Here is a 9,850-nt window from a genome sequence, read left to right as displayed (position 1 = left end):
TTAAAAATTGGCGCGTATGTTTATATGTGTCTAAAAATAAGTAGACGTGATTTGTCGTGTTTATTTATAGAGATGACAAACAAATGTAGTGACTCATGTTTGTAGCTCAGAAACTCTCACCAAAAACGCAGAAACCCTAATTTCTTTAAAATTTCGCCACTCCCTTCCTGGGAGGACGCCAGCGCTTTGGTCGGCTCTGACTTAGGGAGAGGCCGCTCTGTCGCTTCTCATTAATCTCGAAAAAAAAGCTTTTACCCATCCTGCCTCTGAGTCTCCTTCGCAGACCCAGAGCCTCTCCGGACACCCTTGTCCTCGCCGGAGTTTCATGCAACAACCATGCTCGACACCCTACACCGTCGGAGATGGCAGACTTTCACCATTGGAGGATCATGCGGTTCGAGCTTTCGGTCCCCGAAAATAGCTCTATTTTTTGGCCTTCCTTCCGGAGATGCCGTCCAGTTCGCCGCCGGCCCCGTCGTCCTGGTGTTTCAGATCATTCCCACCAAGGATACCTCTGTTGTGGATATTTTGGTGTGGGATTTCTTTGAGGGATTTTGTCTTTGGGCATGATGCAGACATTTTAGTTTAGATTCATGTTTTTAATTTCTTAGCTATAGATTATGTTTTTATGTCTATTTCAATTTATTTTGCGTGTATTTTTTAGGTGGTTGGATTAAACTAGGATATTCAGATTTAGATCTAATTTATTGCCTTATTTTGTCTGCTAGTCGGCCGAATCACTCTTTCTTTATTGCGCGTTTTTCTATCGAAATTCATCTGCAACTTCAGGCGCGTGTTAGAGCAAGGGAGGATGTCGGGTTGGTCGCCGACCTCATGCTTTCGAGCTGTCGCTGTGAAGGTTCGCTTAATTTGCAGGATGTTTGAGAAGGTGGTCCTCCAGTGGGAGGATGGAAGGTCTTTGGTTGGTTGTTGCTCGGGTGAACGACATCCTTGGTTATGTATGAGTTTATCTCCAGTTGAGAGACCGAGAAATGCTTCTGCAAATCTCAAGAGATAGGAAAATGCTTCGGCAAATCCTAGACAGGCCTGGGTTTTGTATGGTTGTCTCGGGTATGGTCGTCTCGTTTGTTTTTGGGCGAGACCTTCGGCTTGACTAGTCGGTTTATTTTTTGTGATTTTCCTTTTCGTTGTAACTTGCTCATCAGTAACATTTTATTTTGAATGTAATTCTTTGATGAAAAAAAAAACAGAAGAGAGAGAGAGAGAGAGAGAGAGAGAGAGAGAGAGAGAGAGAGAGACTTTTAAGTTTCTAAAACTTCTCATTGTGAATTCGAAAATGGTCCATTAGAAAAATAGTCAATTTAAATATTTGATATTGCCACCTAAATCTTAAGTAAATAATCACTTTCATATACCAAACGTTGACTATTTATCTAAATTTTACCAAACGTTGACTATTTAACGATATCAAATATTTAAATTGGCTATTTTTTTTTATTCGAAAACCTTGTGTAATTCAACTAATGGAATCCGGTGCTTCTACCACTATATGGTATGTTTTTTCAGTTCAAACTAGCTTAGTTAACTTTATTTTATTACAAATTCATTACAGTTAACTTTGAATTACTGTCATTCGAAATAGCCTTCCAATAATTTACCAGTTTTATGTACTATTTTGTCTTATTTTGTCTTTATTTAGCATAATTAAATACTGTTACCGAAATAATATCATGATATATATCCTCACAGTCTTTTGATCTCAAAGGGCAAAACTATATTCAATTTAACCTGCCAATCTTCACCAACCAACCGTGCTTACTGGAACAGTTGAACCTCGTTCACGAATCTTCTTTTGGATATTATTTTTTTGGTACTACGTTCTTTTTAATATTATTCATTTGATAAACTATTATTTACTAATCAAATAGGGGATACAGGCTGTGAATGTTCGAAATCGCAATTTCGAATCATTATTATGACAAAATCCCCATTAAAAATAAGTGCTAGTTTTAGGGGGAAAATTATTATATATGGATAAACTATTATTTACTAATCAAATAGGGGATACAGGTGAATGAATGTTCGAAATCACAATTTCGAATCATTATTATGACAAAATTCCCATTAAAAATAAGTGCTATTTTTAGGGGAAAATTTATTTTATATGGAACGCTAATGAGCACTCATTTTCGGCGGCCATCCTTGCTTTTGAGCATTCTCTATAAAAGCCACCGATTGACATTCTTCTAGAACATAGCTATAGCTAGCTAGTTCTTATTTTTAACCTTTAGCAACCAATAATTGATATATTTAAATAATAAATTCTAGGCGTATCCGCATAATCATTGGAATAGTAATATATATATATATATATATATATATATATATATATATATATATTTAAGATTAGATTACAGCAATACAAAATATATTAAATCATATTCATGAATTAAGCACTCAATTATTGTAACAGTTATATTATAAAATTTCAATCATCAGACTTTATAATATTACCTCATTCAAAATATGTTTGTTAAGAAAAGAAAAATACATAACCATAACTACGGAGAGCGACATATATATATATATATATATATATATATATAGATAGATATATATATAAGAACATCTGAAGGAACAGCCGAACTCATACATAGAGCCTCAATTCGGATGTATGTTCCCTCATTGATTATATATATTTATATATATATATATATATATATATATATATATATAAGATAAGATTACAGCAATACAAAATATATTAAATCATATTCATGAATTAAGCACTCAATTATCGTAACAGTTATATTGTAAAATTTCAATCATCAGACTTTATAATATTACCTCATTCAAATATGTTTGTTAAGAAAAGAAAAATACATAACCATAACTACGGAGAACGACATATACATACATATATATATATATATATATATACATACATATATATATATATATATATAAGAACATCTGAAGGAACAGCCGAACTCATACATAGAGCCTCAATTCGGATATATGTTAGCTCATCAGACATTGATTTCATGTATATTAGTTGTTTCATACTGTTGACAAAGATCCCGACTATTTCTCATACATATCAATTAGAATACTTATCCATTCTTCTTATGGAGGGTCATATAACTTGTCATAGTTTTGTTCATGTTCCTGCTTATCGGTTCTTTCTAGCATGGCTCATGACCTTGTACGGTTATAGTATTGGTTGTTTCATGGTATCAATGTATCCATTTCTTATTGTACTTCTTGAAAGTGAGTCTTTTCTTTTTGTATGTTCAGAAAGAATTAACTCATAGATTCATGGTATCAGTTATTCATTCATGTATTCTCTTTTTTTATTATATATATATGTTATAATCGGAATATTTATAACACCGAATAGGCCAAGTAAAGTACCGACTAAAGGTATCAGAAAATATAACTGAGAAACTAAAAGAAGCATAAGTTAAACTTCAATGCCGATTAAGTCTAATAAAAGTTCTCGGCACAATTATAGACTAGTCAAGATAATGCTTACTTGGCCACGTTAGCACAAAAGAAACCGCAAAATAACTGAATGGAAGTTATTTGGCACGGTTACACAATAACTGACATAGAACGTGTGTCTGATCAAGCTACCTTCAGATGGAAGATATAAAAGGAGGAGAAGAGGAGGAAGTAGGAGGACACTGCATTTTTTACACAAACTCTGAACCTTTTCTTTAGAGAACTTATTGTATTAAGATTCGTCTGGTATAAGAAAAGTCCGATCTTTGTATTCAATTTGTTACAGGTTATACAATCGTCGAGACAATTGTTGTATCTATTTTTAGACATCAACAGTTCGACGCTAGAAGGAGGGGGGGGACCACACTCGGTGTTGAATTAATGGCGAGTTCATCAGCATTACCAAGATCATCTGTGGAAGGGAATCCTCAAAGTGATGAACGAGAGCAAATCGAGCACTACAACATGACACTTCCTTTGACGACTGATGAAATGGCAGAAATGCTTCCACAGCCTTCTCTTCATGAGATTTTTCATGAGATGCAAGAGCGTCTCACTCTCCTAAAAAAGTAAAATAAGGCTTTGGAAGAACAACTTAAAACCAAAAGGGTCACCGTTCGAAGTGAAATTGTGACACTTGAAGATGAAAGATCCCACCACAGGGCTGGGAAAGAAGTTGAAAATGCTGAACAAAGGTCTAAGAAGACCAAAAAGCATGTAAGAGATATGTATGAAAAGGAAAGGCACAGTGAAGACACTGGCAGTTCCGATTTACTTATTCGGCACTTCGAAGATAGGTTCCAACCATCTGACGAAGACCCACAGCCAAAAAAGGCCAGATCGAAAAACACTCGGACGTCACGATTAGAATCGGACACTGAGGAATCAAAGAATACCGAACAGACCAATTTCCAACACCGATCATGGTTTTAGGGGTGAAGATTTTGCTTTCGTTGGGACGGAAAAAGCAATTTAGGGGTGAAGATTTTGATATCGTTGGGATGGAAAAACCAATTTAGGGGTGAAGATTTTGCTTCCCCTTTTATCTCAAAGGTGTTAGAACGTCTCCCACATCATGGCTTTAAAATGCCGAGCATCCCGCCTTATGATGGCAGATCCGATCCAGGAGATCACCTAGATAACTACAAATCATGGATGGCTTTACAGGGGGCAAGCCCGTAAGTCATGTGTCAAGCTTTTTCAATAACACTTTCTGGAACTGCTAAGTAATGGTATCGAATGTTAAAGTCAAACTCAACAAGATCATGGAAGCAAATGTGTGAAATCTTTATGGATCAATTCATTGGATCTCGGGCAGGAAGAACACCTAAAGAACGATTACTTGCTATTCAACAACGGTCAGATGAATCTTTGAAATATTACATCAATTATGATTCAGAACAGGCGATCTTGGTGGAGACCATAATGAAGATTTCAAGTTATCCAGCATTACATAAGGGTTGCGTACTGATTCGGCGTTCTGGTGGTCTTTGCAAAAAAACAAGTCCAAGAGATAACTACGAATTTGTCCTTAAGGCTCAAAAATATATTAATGCCGAAGAGGCCAAGTTTGCGGCAGAGTCATTTAAGAAATCAAAAGGGTCCATAGGTAATGAACACAAAAGTGATCATTCCGGATGGGATAATCGGCAAAGGCATGATCGGCACATCGAGTCGAAACGCAAGGACGATGGCAGATATTCGAAGAAAAATCGAAATCAAGTTCCGAGCAAGCCTTTCGCATGTCAGTATGGTAGTTATCAACCCCTTACTATGGGGATTGATCAGGTCTACTCACTGACCGAACACCAAGAAGAATTCCCAAAACCTGCAAGAATAAAGAAAGACATTGCGAAAAGAGATCACACAAAGTATTGCGCTTTTCATCGGGATATCGGTCATAACACTTTCGACTGCTTCAATTTGAAGGAGGCTATAGAAGCCTTAATCAGAAGAGGAAGATTGCAAAAATACCGAAGACAAGGTCCTCGGCAAAGCGCCGAAAAAGACGATAAGCAATACAACGAGATTGCCATAATAGCAGGTGGACCACACATAGCCGGCACATCTCGTAGGGCACAAAAAAGCTAAATCAGAGAAGCAGATGCACATTCCTTCTGGGTAATGTTCACATCAAATGTCAGACCGGGCAAGTTACCTAAAATAAAAAAAAGAAATTAAGTTTTCTGAAGAAGATGGGAAATGGGTACAGTTCCCGAACAATGATCCAATTCTAGTTAAAACCACGATCGGAAATCATGTGGTCGGTAGAATACTCATAATGGTAGCTCGGTCGACATTTTGTATGGAGAAACCTTCGAAAAAATGGGTTTAAAAACCAGTCTACTCACTCCTTCTCCTACACAACTTTACAGTTTCATAGGTGATGTTGTCACGCCAAACGGTGTAATTTCTCTTTCACTTACCATTGGAGAGAATGCCAATACATCAATAGTCAGCACTAGTCGGGTTGTGGTGCCTAGTTCGTCGGCTTTGAATGCAGTAATCGGAAGGCCAACCTTGCAAGAGCTTGGTGCCATAACATCCGTAAAATTCTTAACCTGCAAATTCCATATGAAGCATGGCATCGGAGTGGCAAGAGGAGATCAAAAAGTGGCGAGAAGTTGCTATTTGGACTATATAAAAAATGGTTAGGATAATTGTGGTCATCCGGTTATGATGATTCAAACTAATCAAATTGACTTGGATCCGTGTTTAGCGAATAAGAATTACGTCGGTCCCGGAGACGACATGGAGTTGATCGTTCCAGATATTGCACAACCAGAGAAAAGTTTACAAGTTGGCAAATTCCTAGATAAAGGTATTAAAATTGAACTAATCTCTCTTTCAACAAAAAATTTAGATGTATTTGCTTGGAAACAGTAGGACATGGTAGGGATAGATCCCGGTCACGCTTGTCGTAGACTAAATATTGATCCAAAAGCAAGACCAATTAGGCAAAAAAGAAGGCCGATGAATGCTGATAGATACACGGCATTAAAAGAAGAAGTTGATAACTTATTTCAAATAGGTCGATTAGAGAAACAAAATACCCTAGTTGGCTTTCCAATCCCGTTTTTGTAAAAAAAAAAACCAAACGGAAAATAGAGAACAAGTGTGGATTTCGCCAATTTAAATAAGGCATGTCTGAAAGATTCGTTCCCTATGCAAAGAATAGACGAATTAGTCGACGCTACGGCGGGTCATAAAATTTTAAGCTTCATGGGCGCTTATTCGAGATATAATCAAATACCCATGTATGGTCCAGATGAAGACCACACAACATTTTTGACTGATTGAGGGCTATATTGCTATACCGTAATGTCATTCAGTCTAAAAAAATGCAAGAGCTACTTATCTAAGACTAGTCAACTTAATGTTTGACGACCAATTGGGAAAAACAATGGAGGCATATATAGACGATTTACTAGTAAAAGGTAAAAAGGCGGCGAATCATATTATGGATTTAAAATAAGCATTCGACATTCTAAGAAGTTTTTTGTATGAAACTTAAATCAATTAAAATGCACTTTTGGTGTTTATGCAAGAAAATTCCTGGGATACATAGTCAATGAAAGAGACATTGAAGCCAATCCAGCGAAAATCCGAGCTCTCATCGATATGAAGCCACCAAGGAACATTAAAGAAGTACAAAAGTTGACTGGATCAATCACGGCGTTAGGAAGGTTTATTTCCCAAGTCACGGATAAAAGCGTCCGAATCTTTGATCGCCTCAGAGGCTCAAAAGAATTCGAATGGACCAAAGAATGTAACGAGGACTTCAAAAACTTGAAGGAATACCTTGCATGGCCGCCTCAACTCATGAAATTTCAAACGGGGAACTACTCGACATATATTTGGCAGTGTCCGAGCATGCTGTAAGTTCGGCCTTGATTAAAAACGAGGGAACAATACAGTTTCTGGTATACTGTACAAGCCGACGAATGGAAGATGCCGAAAAAAGATACTTGGAGTTGGAAAAACTAGCTTTAGATTTAATAATAGCTTCCCGAAAAATTCGGAACTATTTCATGGCACATCCAATTAAAGTTCTGACCAATTTCCCACTCCACCAAGTGCTCCAAAAGCTAGATACGTCGGGTCGTTTGATGAAATGGTTGATAGAACTCATATAGTACGACATCAATTATGAACCGAGACCGGCAATCAAAGGGCAGGCAGTGCCAAATTGAGTCATGACTCTTTTGGATGAATCAATGTGACTTGTTAGCTCATCGTCAATACATTGTTTCTAACTTATTCAGAAGTGACAAAGGAGTTGAGGAAATAACAACTAGAAAGGTAAAATGGTAATTTTATAAATCCCATCTAGTTGATGATATTCATGAAGGGTAAACATAGATAATATTCAATGGATCAACTCATTACAATTAAGTAGAATTTTGAGTAGAAAATATATTCATTTGAACCTCCCATTTGGGAATTGTATGTCGATGGTGCAGCAAATATCCACGGGTCGGGCGTGGGAATAGTCTTGTCAGCCAAAGATGGTTTTCAAGTGAGAGGGGTGAGCATGATGCAGTATGCTACCAAAGCACGAGTATTGGCCGAATGTTTCGAGCATGTGGAATTTAAGCAAATTCCAAGATAAGAAAACACGAAGGCGGATGAATTGGCAAAATTGGGGGCAAGTTCGACCGGCGATACTCTGGAACAACGAATCATAGAGATTACTGTTCTGAGCATCAATATTGCCGATGCCAACATCATTGAAGAAAAAGAATCTTGGATGACGCGGATCATTCAATTTCTCAAATTCAACAGTCTCCCATCAGACAAAGCTGAAGCTAAAAATCTGAAATACAAGTCTGCTCGGTATATCATGCAAGCGTTGGAATTGATCTAGGGTTAAGAAAAGATTTAACGCATCTAGCAAGCGGCGGAATTTAAAAATTTTCTTTTAAACAAGTAAAACAATTTTACTAACCTAGACAAAGAGCAAGCACATGTTTATTATTAAAACTATCTAAAAGCAATTACACGTTTACTAACCTTTGTGAAGCTTGAACGTTGAGAAGCCTTAGGAAGGTTGAAACGTTCGTCCCCCCACGCAAGTCTTTCTTCGCTCTTCGGGAAACTCTAGCAACCACGAAAGTTTCTATCACATGAATCACTCAAGAAAGAAAGGAATTAGTGTGTGGGCACTTTTAAACACGACGACTCAAGAACAAGTCTAAGAGTTAAAACACTAGGCAAATGTGGACCTAGGTGCCAAAACAAAATCGAAAAGAACTGAGTGAGAGAGAGAGAAAGGAGTTGGGCGGCCACAAGGTCTAGAGAGAGAAGCTCTCAATCTCTAACTTATGTGGAATGAGAAACAATGAGAATGAGTGCCCTATTTATAGTAGAAGGATTACCTTCAAAAGGTAGTTTCCTTTACTCTATAGAATATCACATATTCATGAGCAAACATTATTTCCTCTTTTCTCACCTATATGGACGTCCGACATGAGCCAATTAAGGCTTTGGATTTGTTTCCTCATTTAGCTTGCTCTCTCTTGGCCGAAAATACACTTGCTTCTAGAAGCAAATTTGTTTCCTTTTTTTTTCTTTTGGCAGTATCTTCATACATTAATGCACAAAATAATCTCTCTTTCACACCATGGCATGCACAAAATTTACTCTCTCTTTTCCTTGGGTTGGACGTGCAAGGCTTCTAGAAGGAGCTTCTAGATTTTTCTTCATTTTTTCATGACAACATAAGAAAAGCCAATTGTTGTCGGTCGTTTTCAGAAAACTCGGAGCGCCGAGAAGACGCGCCGCTCAAAGGGCCGATGGTCAGGCCGGAGGTCCTGAAGTGTGGCAAGCCTTCCGTCATGAGTCGCTAGCAAGCCCTCGTGCGAAAACTTTCAGCTCTTTGAGTCGAGCTTCGCTCCTCGAGTCGAGTCATTCTCCTTGAGTTGAGCCTTGCTCCTTGAGTCGAGTCGTTCTCCTCGAGTCAAGCTTCGCTCCTCGAGTCGAGTCGTTCTCCTCGAGTCGAGCTTCGCTCCTCGAGTCGAGTCATTCTCCTCGAGTCGAGCCTCGCTCCCTAGTTGAGTCGCCCTCCACGAGTGGATACTTTCATATTTCACACGACAAGCGTGATATCCGAAGCTCAGACGGCCCAACGGGCCAAATGAAACAAAGGTCGCAAAAGCCAACGAAAAGTCTGCCAGGCGCGCGCCGCGCCCAGGATGCCGCGCGTCGCGCCTGGCTGGACTCGCGCCGCACGCACGCCATGCGCCTCCAGTCCCACATGGACGAGAAAAGAGCCTCCCGTACGTTCCTAAGGGCGTCAATAACCCTGATAACATCACTGGGACAAAAAAATATTTATTGCGTTCCCGACCGCATGGTGACGAAGAGTCGCTCCATGAAGAGAGCT

Source organism: Urtica dioica, chromosome 10, assembly GCF_054948205.1.
Source record: "Urtica dioica subsp. dioica isolate 48M chromosome 10, U.dioica_male_clone48M_v1_H2, whole genome shotgun sequence".
Taxonomy (NCBI): domain Eukaryota; kingdom Viridiplantae; phylum Streptophyta; class Magnoliopsida; order Rosales; family Urticaceae; genus Urtica; species Urtica dioica.
The sequence above is the reverse complement of the archived record's forward strand: the minus strand, read 5'-3'. Positions refer to the sequence as shown.